The sequence below is a fragment of the Cupressus sempervirens genome, chromosome 8 (assembly GCF_028749045.1).
Source record: "Cupressus sempervirens isolate cs-2001-9-10 chromosome 8, ASM2874904v1, whole genome shotgun sequence".
NCBI classification, from domain to species: domain Eukaryota; kingdom Viridiplantae; phylum Streptophyta; class Pinopsida; order Cupressales; family Cupressaceae; genus Cupressus; species Cupressus sempervirens.
The window spans coordinates 706198607-706211452 of NC_143125.1; positions in this window are offsets into that span (position 1 = coordinate 706198607).

Consider the following 12846-nt stretch of genomic DNA (forward strand, 5'->3'; position numbering starts at 1 on the left):
AACAAAGTGAAGTGCTAGTTATCAAAGATTATGAATCTATGAATGAGTTGGTGGTTGGGAATAGAATCCATGGTTGAGGAGTGGAGTCCTCAACTGTGTTGAGATTAGATTTGAAGCCAAGAGTTAGTTTCAAGGTTGAAGGTGGAGTTTAAAATCAGATTTGGGGTTATCTGAACCTTGTGTAGAAGATTAACAAGTGTGTTTATGTCATGATAGCACTTCAAATTATACATTACATCCAAATTTGATAATAACAGTTGTTAAAATGTTATTCAAAAATTATTGCATTTGAATCGAATATAAAAAACATAATCAAAATTAATGATATTCCATAAACATGAACAATACACATGATCCATGATAAATTGAACAATACTAGATACTAAATTAATATGTATATCATTGTGCACATAAATGACAAAAATATATATCAGAACACATGTATCCATAGACAAAATTTTACACAAATATATATATCAAAGATCATGTATCCATAGACAAAGTACTCAAATATATATTAAAATACATAGATCCATATACAAAATGTGGCTGATCATGCCATCAGAATATGTATAATATCAATGTTTGTGTATACAATGTGGCATATGCCATCTCAAAATGTCTCATGATGCATCCTACGACAACTATACTATCCTAGGGTGCTAGTGGATGATCAAAATGCATCCTCTTTGTTGCACTAGGTGGATCGGATGACTCCTACATAAACAAAAAAGGAAAACTCAAAGTTAGACTAGTAAATTTATATGATTCTACATATCTAACATTGAATTACTCAAATGCATAGTGAATTTTTTGTAGTGGAGAGTTATACTATCAAAATTTCATAATAAATAGCTCTCTCGTCGACCTCCTGTGCTGGTCAGGAGTCCTCTCGTATGCCCTCGACAATGCTAGTACCTCTCTGATTGTGGACTGTATATGTTCAAATACCTTTGTCAAATGAATCTAAAATTTAAACTATAACATTATATTTCATAGCATGCTAAATTTATAACATATTTAATCATGAATTCAAACTGCAACTTACTATTGTAGGCTCCTCCTTAGGAGTGAGTGGCCACGTCATCAAATCTACATAACTCTCCCGTCAAACCTCATGTGCACTAGGAGTCTCCTATGAGATACAAAATAGTAGTTGTTAATATCACGGAAATAAATTTTGAATTTATTTATGAAAATAAGGATAATAAAAAATAAATGATACTTATACATACAATTGGGCTCTCAGTGTGAATGGAAATCCCTGATGGTCTACGACGTGGAATCTATACAGGCTCATCACCCTATATACAATAAAGAATGTAATTAAATGGGATTACCACAAACATTTTACAATAATGCATTGATATTTAATCAAATAGAAAGAGCCTACTTACCTTTCCTTTGTCAATGCGTGTTGGCTCACCCTCCACACTTTGTCCCCTTAGGATAGGTGCTACCTGCAAGATAAAAGAAAGATTAGGAACCATATATGCTACAATATCAAATAGAAAAAAAAAATGCGAACAAAACATAATGTACTGTAGATGTCTCAAGGCCAAATGAAATGGCCGAGAGTGTGGCATCATGAATCTGTTTGATCTCCTCCTTGATCATCAACTAAACATGAATGAAGATCACATACATATAAAAGTCAATATGGCTTAAAAATTAAAATTACTCTATTATAAAAATTAACTTTAAATCGCATATGTCATAACAAAAAAATGTATACACGTACTGACACCGAAGGATTCCATGCCTCTGCATTCCCCTCCTCTCTTGCATCAGAGTCTATAGCCTCTGCGTATGTGTCTGGTGTATCTTCATCTAATACAAAATGATACTCAGGAAGATCACCTGTGGGACCCAGGAAAATATTCTTGCATGTAATGCAAGTGTGAGGCACACAAACATGTGATGAGCTAGTTGATGATGAACTGGCACCAGCATCATCAACACGAGGAGGCAGGAGTAACCTAGCCTGAGATATCATTAGGCTACTCAACCTATGAATGGCTTTTATGGTCTAAGAGTTAACCTCTATCATAATATCTGGATGTTGCACTTGAGGAGGAGGGAAGATATCAGTGAGGGGGACAAAAGTGCCAGCTTTCTTTCGCTGGGAAGAGGGTCTATCTTGAGGAGCTCTTAGTCCTAAGCCCATGTTGGGCTTCATGCTCCAATAGTTCACTTTAAGTTTCAACACAAATTATGCATATAATTTTTTAAGGAAATAAAATGGTATGTCTAAATTGCCATGTGGAGGGATATCAAAGACCATCCACCAATGATCCCAAAAGTTTGCACGTATGGCATCATTTGTGCACCATTTAATCGATAGTTTGGATTTTTTTGGGTTGACTAGTAAACCTATTTTCGGGTTCACAAAAAGGCTAGCCAAATCATCTTTGGTTATGTTGAGGGCTGCAACCTTATCATAGTCCAAACCATCATCAAACATCTCATGCATTTCATCATGCCAATGAAGAGCGACATTTTGTTGGTTCGTAAGGGTTTCAATGTTATCCACTATGGTGTTTAATGTGGATAACATAGGAGCCAATGCAGGTACATTATTATATGTTCTTTGCAAACCTCTCAACTCGATGAGATTTTCATTTATCAAATCCTCAATTCGAGGAGGGTTTTGAGGGGGTAGAGGATCATTTGGTGGATGGTTTTGTGGGGGTACTGGATCATTGGGTGGGGGGTTAGGAGGAATATTATTCCTTGCCTCAGTGTCATCATTCTGATTAGCCATTCCTATTGAATTGAAAAATGTAATATATATTTTTTTAAAACCTTAATTTTAACCATTTTTTTCAAAAAAACCCTAGATTCAACTAAAACAAATAAAATCATGCTAAAATCTAATGAATTTAGATTAAAAATGAGTTATAAAAACAAAAAAACATACTTTAATATCTGATATCCGATCACAGTGCAAATACTAGCCCCCAAATATGCGAAATAAGGGCTCACGGGTTTGATTTTTTTTATATGTAATGTCACAAATATCAAATATCCGATATTATATCAGATATCTAATATTATATCGGATATTCGATACGACATATTATATTTTATATAAGATATAACATATATCTTATAGTTTATATGATATTTTATATATAATATATTACATTATATTATATTTTATATTATATTATATTATAATATTATTATAATTTATAATATATTACTTTATTATTATTATATTTTATATTATATTATATTATATTATATTTTATATTATATTATATTATATTATATTATTATAATATAATACATTATAATATAATATTATTATTATATTAAAGTATAATAATAATAATAATAATATATTATATAATATTAAATAATATATTATACTATTATAATATAATATTTTTATATTATTATAATATAATAATAATAACGTTATAAGCCGTTGATTATTGGATATTCAATATGTGATCAGATATCAGATGCCAAATCAAATATTCGATAAGGCTTGGCCTTTCCTTCCAGGTTTGGTACCTAGATAGGTGGAAAAAAGTTAGAGCGGATTTTGAAGCGCTTTTAGACATCTTCAAACTCTATTTTTTTCACATCACCACTTTTTTGGCACACCATGATCTTGCACATACCCTTAATCTAACATTCACAACTAAAGAAATACAACATATGTATGAGAGGACACAAGAGACACATAAAGAGGAAGAAAACCAAGTATGGTGAGCTCCCCAAGTGCAACCTTGATACTTTGATGTGTCCAATGATGGGGATGTATGCCCAAATGTTCTTCAAGATTCAGGTGATGGATTATGATTGATTATGAGGGTGAGTGAAAGGTTGTAACAATGGGAGCATGGGGGATTTTTCTATTATAGATGGTATTTTGATAGTTTGTGAACTCTCAAAATAACATTATAACATTAGCATAAAAGTCCTCTTTTTCATTTGTGAGAGGGGAAGGGTCCAATTTATAGGCTAAGGGTTGGTGAGATGGATGACTAGGATGCTTGTATGGAGAAAAGATGAGGGAGGGCTAGGATGCAAGGAAGGGGAAGCACATGGATTGTGCTTCTTCAAATCCATAGCCTTGTGACAAGTGTCACAAGGGGATTGGATGGTGGAAGAGGGTCAAAATAAATGGTCAAAGGAATTTAAGAGGGAGAAGGAGCGTGGAAGAGAGATGTAAGAGGCCTTAAAGTCCTTGGATAGGAATGTAAGAAGGATTGGATAAGACTTTGACTTTGTCTTGGGTTAGAAGGTCTTAACCCTTGTTTAAAGGGGGATTAGGCTTGTCGTGGATTAGAAGCCAAGTGGTCTAGCATTTAATGAGATAGGTTAATTAGCTAGCTAAGTGAAATTAGCATGGGTGAATGGGTTGAATTTGGATAATGATAGGGTTTAGGAATGGTTAGGGGTCAGGAATTATTTTATTAAATAATTTATTTAATAAAAGGGGATGTGAGATTAAATTAAATAGGTATGGTGCAATTATTTAATTTAATAGAGGAATATGAATTTAATTCACAATTTAATTTTAGGTTAATTAAATAAATAAATAAACTAGGGGATGATGATTAATAAATTAAATATTAAATATTTAATCAATAATGTCTTAGAAGATGACTAAATAAGATTACTTAGTAATGTAATCAGATTTAGGTGTCTACAACCCTCGATGAAGAAATGCGCTAAAAAATAGGAATAAGAGGAACTAATTTAAATATTTTATAAAAAAATCATGTCTTATGAATTCACAATTTATAAAAGTCCAAATCAGTAATCCAATAAAAATTTGTAAAAATAATATATAAAATTTTTAGAGTTAAATAATTGGCATGTATTGCTATCAAGATTTAACTGCAAAGTTTTTGAGTCAAACTCATTGATCCATGTATCATGAGTAGTGATTCAAATATCTCCTCATAGCAATATCACAATTCGACTTGCTAGTGAAAATATCTCCTACTTATAAAATTTTAATTGGTAGAGGAGAGTTAATATAAGTAATCCAAAAAGTGTCACAATAGTACTTAGCATATAACAAGCAGTAATAAATAAATATCAAGTTTAGTTGAATCATAAAACAACATATATTTATTTTGGATAATTAAACACATTATTATTTAAAGGAAGTGAATAAATTATTAATGAAATCTTTAATCAAACACTATTTAAACATAATGCCTTGCATGTACAACCTATTTGGAGAAGTTTCAAAGTTTAATAGAAGCTAAATGCATAACCTATATTGTTACTCTCCCATGGGGAAAAAAATAACAAGTTGACAAGGGCTCTACAAACCGTGACACAAAGCCCTTGTATGTACTATTGCATTAATGGTGTCCTCATTGCCAGGATACCACAAGCTGAAGGAGAGAATTAATACTACTTCCATTTCCTCCTCCAAAGAAGGTAGAAACCACAATGATATTGATGGTAGTGATGGGTAGATACCAGTTTTCCTTTCTTGGGAATACAAGACAATGGATTTGCAAGGAAGAGGCAGGAAGAGGAAGCTGACTAAAGGAGTACCCCCTCCTTTAAAAATGTGCTATAGAATGAAAAAGCACTACCCAATGAGGTGAGATCCATCATGGATGTCTCCACTCCATCAACAAATTCAAACATCAAATGACATAAAGGTGAGGATTAAATGCATCCCCCAGTGTTATCGTTAAACCTAATTCCCAAATGTGTGTAAAGATTAACAAGGAAATAGATAGGATTAGAAACATTGTTGTTTCCTTTTCTTTGCTCGACATCCATAAATTATCATCAAGGAACATTCTTAATGAATGGATGCAAAAATTTTGGCAACAAAAATTAGGGCATCGTTATTCTTTATGTAGAATGATTCAGAGAGTGCTTTTCCTCATTATATTTTTCTAACCCTAATGCTCAAAAAGTGGTGGTGAACAAACAGTTTTGGCACCTAGGAGGTTGCAATTTTAGGGCTATCCCTTGGTCTAGTGAAGTGACCTCAGATGAAATCCTTACCTTGTCTAGCCCGAGGTGAGTTTTTTTGGGTAACCTTCTACCATTTGTCTGGTCATTCATTCCTTGATTGCTAAAACCTATTGGAAAGGTCATTCACTTTGATCATTCTAACACCCTTATCCCTAACTCTAATTTTAGGATTTTGATTTCTATTTATCCTGGTGTTGAAGCCCCAGAGGTCATTAACCTAATTATTGGGGAGGAAAGTTTTCCCTATTTTGTCTCTTATATGGAGGGTCTTAACCCTGTTATCTATGTAAAAAAGACAGCCACCAAAGAAGGAAATGCCCTCTCCTAGCCAAGAAGAAACCCCTCCACCCTACCTTTGTTCCCAAGGTTGACTTCTCTTCCTCTCGGGTGCAAGATTCCTTGGTTGAGCCTTCAATTTATGAGGTTTCTAATAATTCCCAATGGATTTTAGAAGTCGATAAATTGAGAGCCTCTCTAGACTTTCTTAGTCATAAATTCTCCAGTGAGCCCCCTAACCCTAATGTGAGCCAGGCTCTGCACAAAGATGTTGAAGCTCTCTCGAACATTAACAAGATGGAACTTGCTCTCCATAGGATTGTTCAAAAAGTAGAGGTCATTTGTAATAATCGGGCCAAAACTCAAGAGTCTCTCATGCCCCCCCCCCCCCATTTCTCTTATGCATTCATCCTATCACTAGAGTGTCCTCCCTACCCATCCACAGGTGCTTGATGATGTTGTTGCTCCCAATTTGGAGGTTAATATATCCTATAAGATTTAGGATCCATACCATGTGACTATGAGCGACTAGCTTAATGATTTTAGTGTGGTGGTCATCATGGCTATGCCCCCTTACCTCCTCCACTAGATAAATGGTTGTATTAATCCAAATGTAAGAGTGCCAATGTTCACCCTGAGGTGGGTAGAGGGGTCAAAGAGATGAGTATGAAGTCAGGAGAGATTCAGATGGTGGACGTTGAGAATTTGGTTAGACTCCTAGATACTTGAGCAGATCCAAACTTCCAATTTAGTGTTGCAAAATCTTAGAAAGGAGTTAAATTCAAGGTTGTTGACCCCAGCCAGATGCATGGTATAGAGAGTAACAAAAAGAAAAGGGATGAACCTCACTCTAATGGCAATCTAACCTCTCCACCCCCCGCCCCCCCCCCCCTCCCCCCAAAAAAAAAAATAGAAGAGCGGTGTCCCCAATTGTTTTAAAGAATTCAAGCCCCCCTTGGGATCCTCTTCCAAATAGTTTGATGGATGTCTCTATAGCTTCATGGAATGTGAGAGGATTAGAATCCTCAGACAAGAAGTACATGGTCAAAAGGTTCCATTACTCAAATAATAATATTGAGATCCTTTTTCTCTAAGAAGTGAAATCTACTAGATTTTATCTTGATGTTGCACTTAAATGCATTTGGAAAGATGTTGATGCGCTATTAACTAAGCCTCCAAGGTGAGGGGAAGGGGTACTATCCTTTTAGAACCTACTGGAAGAAGCTATTGGTAAATTGGAGTTTCTCACGTTTCCAGAGAGCAGTTTAGGCTATGCTCAAAAATGATAATTTGGAATTTGGCATATGCTCTATATATGCCCCTTTTGAGCACAATGAAAGGATTCTACTATAGAAGTGGCTTACTGATCTTGCCAATATGCCATGGATGGTGACTAGAGATTTTAACATGATCACAAGGGCTAAGGACAAAGTTGGAGGTGATAAATTTGAGTGGAAAGGGCATGAACAGATTTATTGGAACAGAATGGTTGGGAAATTAAACCTTTTTGACCCTCTTGAAGGAAACAAATCTGGCTCAAGAGGGATTTGGTTTTCATGGTCTAACTTCCAAAAAGGTGATAGGATAATATACTCAAGGCTGGGTAGATTCTATGTTAATAGAGATTTTTCTACTTCAGACAACCTAAGATGGGAAATTTGGTTTAGGATTTATGCTTTACCCTTTCTAATCATCACTCTATAGTAGAAAACATTACCAAATTTTGTGCTCTCATCATCCCCAAGAGTAAACCTGATCATCACTCTATGGTAGCAAACATTACCAAAGTTGGTGCTCTCATCACCTCCAAGAGTAAACCTGATGGCTTCTCCCTCAATACCTCCCTGCTCCATTATGATGACGTCTTGGCTGCCTTCAAAATTATTCAGTGGTTTAATCATTCCATGGGAAATCACCCCAACCCAATTAGTAGATGGGTCCAAAGTGCCTGATTCTTGGTAGGAAATTTTTAAGGTTTTCGGGAAGAAGAGAGAAAAAGATGCTAGAGTTGTTGAAATTTCTCTCACTACCTCCCTTATTGCTTCAAAACCCAAGCTTCAAAATGACCTTGCTAGTGTTTAGATTCTTGAGGAGCTTACCTCTTCGAGAATACCTTGAGAGCTCTTCAAACCAAGAAAACATAGGGTGCTAAAGTTAGGGCAAGACTTGATTGGTTGAATCTTGGAGACAAAGGTACTAGATTCTTCTTCCAAGTGCTTAGAGCCAAACAATCTAAGGACAATATTGATTACATCATGGAAGGGGACACAATTTTAGCTTCTCTTGAGGACATTCTTTCCTCTTTTACTAAATTTTATAATGAGCTCTTTACCACTAAAGATGTCAGGGGTAAAATGAAAGATGCAAGGAATCTTATTAAAACCTTGATCCCAAAGAAGGTGTCTATTGAGGAGGCTGAAATCTTGGGCAAGCCTATTACTTCTGAGGAAATTAAGTTATTTATTTTGAGTCAGAAAAATGAGAAGGCTCCTAACCCTTATGGGCTACCAGTGGAATTCTATAAGAGGAATATCAACTGGATCTCTGAGGAACTCAGGGAGCTATATTTATGGGCTTTTTAGAATGGTTCCTTGGGAGAGGATATTAATGATGGCCTAATTAAATTGATCCCCAAAAGTGGAGATAAGCCCCTAATCAAGAACTCGTGGCCTATAACCCTTCTCAATGTCTCTTACAAGATTTTGGCTAAAATTTTGGCTAAAATTTTGGCTTTGGGACTAGATAAGGTACATCCCAGCATCATCTCTCCCACTCAGACTAGCTTTGTTAAAGGTAGATATATTCTAGAAAATCTAATAGGTCTCAAGGAAAAGCATAGGTATGCTCTTACTAGATTATAAAAAGGACTATGATAGGTAGAATGGGGTTTTAACAAGATGATAATGGAATCCTTGGGCCTCCCTAATAAGCTTTGTCGCATGGTATCCATGTTGTTGGCTGATGCTAGAGTTATTGTTGTGGTCAATGGGAAAAGTTCTGAATTCTTCAACCTCTCAATATCCATCAGGAGGGTTATCCACTTGCCCCTGCACTTTTTTGCCTTGCAACTGATTCCCTTCACTATTTGTTGAGGGAAAACTCCCTATCTCAAAGGGTTGCAGGTCTCTCCCTTCCTAACAATGATGAGCTTATTAATGTTCAATTTGCTAATAAATATATTGCATTGATCTTTCATTTAGAAGAGGGTAATATGATTGCCTTGATGAAGAAGTTTGAATTATTTTGTGAAGCTTCAGGTAGTAAGTTCTCTGTTGCTAAAGCTATACTCCTTGGTTCGGAGGAGTATCCCCCTAATTGGTGTACTAAATTTGGATTCAACTAGGGTGGTCCCAACAAGATCATTAGGTACATTAGAATCCCCTTTTCTATTGATCCTTGTATTAATGACATGTGGAATTGGATAAAGGATAAAATTATCGCTAAACTTAACAAATGGAAATCCCGATACCTATTAATGGCTAGTAGAATTCAAGTTTTTCAGAAGATTTTATCATTCTACTCTATTTATTTCTCCTCAGCTTGGCTTTTCAATATGAATCGATTTGACTTTATTTAGAAAATCATCAAGAATTACATTTGGTCAGATGGGAAAGGCAATTACAAAACTCATGATGTCAATTGGAAATGATGCACCTCGACTAAGGAAGAGGGAGGCCTTGGGATCAAGAATTTGAGGCATCAAGGTATTGTGCTAGCAGTTAAATGGATAGTTAAGGCAGTTGTGGGTGAAGAGCCTTGGAAGGTCTTGGTTAGAAATAATCTTAAGGAGGCTCACCCAATTAAGGCAAAATGATGGAATAACCATAGCATCTTAGACCTCCTAGCCATGGATTTGAATACTAGAGTGGGAGGCTCCAATGTTTTTAAAGCAATCTAGAAAGGATGGAGATTTGTCAGGCATCTTTATTGGTCGTGTTAGAACTGAACAGGGGAACATTTTTTGCAGACTTGATTCCATCTGGTGGAACCTTAAAGATGGGAACAAATCCCTTGTTCTTGTCCAAGGCTGTTCAGCTAAAAGATGGAATGCTCTCGGCATTTCTCACTTCCAGGATATTATCTCAGGTGGTGATCTTATTTCATGGGAAGTTCTTGCTACGAAGTTTAACTTGGCCCCTTCTCACTGGAGAACCTATTGCCTGATTAATAATGCTCTTCGTAGCCTTCCCGTGAATCCTTTCTGCTGCTCTCCTTCCTCTTGCTCTGCCCAGTTAAGATGGCCTGATTCTATTCCCTTACATCTGGTGAAGGTTAAGTACATTTACTCCCTCCTCTCTGCTAGTTCTGACATTGTCAACCATGCTAAATCTGTTTGGGACCTTGACTTAGATTATAGGGCTTGGAAAAGATGTTTCTCCCAGCTTTGGCGCAGGCCAATGGAAGCCAAAGTCAATTGCTTCCTCTGGAGGGTTTTCTTGCATAAGCTTCCTTTCATTAAACCTGGTGAACATACTCCCAATTGTGCTATCAAATTTCTGGATTTGATTGTGTATAATTTTTTTACATCAACGTTTCGAATCATACTACATGATCCATCATCAGGATGCTAGAGAGAAAAGAGAACATGAAAAATTAGAATGCAGATCCAACCAGCTGAAGAAATAGAAGGGAGGGGGAAGGGGAGGAGAGAGAGTTAGTTGATGAGACATGCCACCTAACTCATAAGGAGAAAAATGAATTAAAAATAAAAATAATCACAGGGGGGAAAAGAAGGGGGAAAGAAAGACCCCAATCAGAGGAAGCCACCAAGCACAAAAAATAACTTAAGAAGAGAAAACCAAAGGAAAAGGATCGAAGAGAGAAAAATACATGCACCGACGAACTAAAGGTGCATCAACTTGAATAAAACCAAGCGAGCAAAAACAAAGAAGCTCAAGAAATGTAAAATTACAGAAAAGTCAAAAAATCGAAGGGGACTAAGCCATAAAAGAAGAAAGAAATATAAAAAATCCACTGAGCACGACAAAGAATAAAGGGGGAGAACTAAGAACCCAAACACTCAAACATCTAAAGAAAGAAAATACAACACTAAAAAACAAAAAAGGAAAAAAAAAAAATAAATAAATAAATAAATAAATATAAAAACAGGATAATATAGAAAAATGTATATATACATGTCTATACGTGTATGTAAGTGTATATACATGTATACATTTATATATGTATAATAATGTGTATATACATATATATCTGTATATACATATAAATATACATATATACCTGTGTAGACATATATATCTATATACATATATATATATGTAAAAACATATATATGTATATAACTATATATGCGTATATATAAACATATAATTCATATATATATATGTATATAACTATATATGCGTATATATATACTCCCAATTGTTGTCCCATTTGACTGTAGCTTTGCCAGGTATGTGTGGTATTCTTTTGGACTGGTTCTTGATGGTAATTTTTCTTATTGCAATATAATTTCTGAAAGCATGTTACAGCGCAATAGAGAACTCGGTTTTTTGTGGTTTATTCTATCTTCCTATAGTCTTTGGAACATTTGGAAAGCTAGGAATAATGATATCTGAAAGACAGCAATTTCCTCCAACTGCTAAATGCTGGAAAAGCCACCGTTTCACTTTGACGCCTCTTTGGCAGATATGATTCAAAAGATCTGATCCAGCAGCCAGTGGCTCCCCACTGACTCTCCAATTCCAGTTACCACATTAGAATCTAGTGATGAACGATCAGAAGAGGAATAGAATATTTGCTTACTGATTCTTTTTTGTTTTTGTATGGTTTCTCCATTTTTTGATTAATAATATGCAATAGTAAAAAATAGCAAGTCTGCATTAACACCGACCACAGGAGAGAGCAGGGAATTTTAATTCTTAACACGACTCCACTTCTTACCAAATCGGGACCAAAGGAATCTGGAAAGAAACAGTGAGATGAGGAAAGGGGAAACACAGAAGGCTGCAGAGGTTTCCTTAAATAAAAGATTTCATTATTATTTCTTTTCATTAATCAAATTTTTTGCTTTGTTTTAAAAGTTAAAACAGTTCCATATTGTCCAGTTTGTCGATTTGATGTTACAGTAGTAGAAGGCATGACACGATTTATTATTATTATTTTATCAAAATTGAGAATTGAAAGTTCCTGATTGGCATTTATTATTATTATTTTATCAAGATTGAGAGCTTATGGAACAAAGATCTGTTTATTCTCCAAATAGCAGATGAACATTTTGAAGAATGTCATGTAAATGTACTCATTGGAGAAATTATGAAAAGGTAATATCATGTTTCATCGGTATAGTTACGGTTAATTTGGACTATATGGATCCACTTATCTAAACTTCACTTAATTTCAGTATGATTAAATTGTTTTGTTTTTCATCATTACATGCTTTATAAAATTCTGACTAGACTTGTGATTCAACCTTTGATTTTTTTTTTGGATGCTGCGACTTGTGATCATTACTTGTGATTCAACCTAAATGTCCAGGTGACAATTTTGATAGAGGTTCCCTTATCTAAATACACGGGAGATGAATTAGAGGCCACATCAAACTCAAAGCTCATCAACATGAAAACAAAATCTAAACTATAA